We start from the raw sequence: 1,432 nt of genomic DNA, 5'->3' as shown, positions 1-1,432 counted from the left end.
TTTTAAGTTGTAATAAAAATTAAGAATTTGTTGTATATAAGTTACAGTTATCAAGCTTTTTAGTAAAGAAAGTTAGAAAATTATTTGTGAAATTAACAAAGTAAATTAATAAATAAAATTAGTTTAAAAAAAGCATACAAATATTATATTTTATCATTAAATTATTTTGACCTCACTCTGTCAGCGATAAAATTGATCTCATTTTATTATCAATTTCTTATTTATCGTTTATAGATTGAATGTACTACTAATTTATCGTTTATAGATTGAATGTACTACTAATTTATTTTTCATTATTACCCCCTGTGATTCAAGGATAAGGATTAGAGTGTATTTATAAATTTAACATATTCAAATAACAAAAATACTTTTCGTTCCTCTGTCTTCCGTACAAAAATGGTTCTACAATATATTAATGTCTTTTTCCCTCTCACTTTTTATCTGTGCTTTTATTTTTTATGGCATACCAATTTTCATATATTACATATTATTATAGATTAAAAAATTATATGTAAAATATTCTGTATAAAAATAGAATTAGTTACAAAATAGAATTAGAACAAATTAAAACAAATTAAAAATTTTTTAGTTGTATTTAAAAAATGAATATAATAATATAATATTCGAAAATCTTAAGAATTTAATAACAAAAAAAAAACTTAAAATGTGTTTTAAAATATAAAAATACATTTAAATATGTTAATAACAAATAATTTTTAATGAATAAACGAATAATATACTACTAGATTTAACACAATAACCTCGAAATAATAATGTACTTATTTAAATATCAATTATTCTTTCACAATATTAAATTTTCAATTGTTGAATGAAAAATATTTAAAAATAGAGAGATCAGTATTAATAATTTAACATTTAGAAGAAAATAACATAAAAAGGCCAATAATCTAATTATTTCATAAATAACTCAGATTGATCCTCTTTTCTTCTATATATTTCTTAAGTTTAAAATGTTTATATTGATGTTTTATGTAGATGTGTTATATTTTTCATTATCGCACTATTTGTCTTTTTAAATTAATAATTTCATTTAATTTTTAGATACAGAGCAAGAACTAGCAATTAATATTAGTTATATTTCGTGATGATTTTGCCGTTACGCTCCATGTGTTTATCTTTTAGTACAAATTTTTAATAATAGCGTTACTAATAACGATAACAATAATAATAAGAAACTCTCATCTCTGTCTTCTCTCTCGTTTCTCTCCTTAGTATTAAAGCAGTCATCGAACGAATTTCTATCAACTACATAACTCAGCTACATTTGTTATTATTATTATTTTTTTCGAAAAGTCTTTCCTAAAAACTTAACGCGCTAACATGCGTTTCTTTTTTTTTTACTCTTTCATCTTTTTTCTTCATTTACATTTATATATATATATATATATATATATATATATATATATATATA

The sequence above is a fragment of the Atta cephalotes genome (assembly GCF_000143395.1).
Source record: "Atta cephalotes unplaced genomic scaffold scaffold00076, whole genome shotgun sequence".
NCBI lineage: Eukaryota > Metazoa > Arthropoda > Insecta > Hymenoptera > Formicidae > Atta > Atta cephalotes.
Note: the sequence above shows the minus strand (reverse complement) of the source record.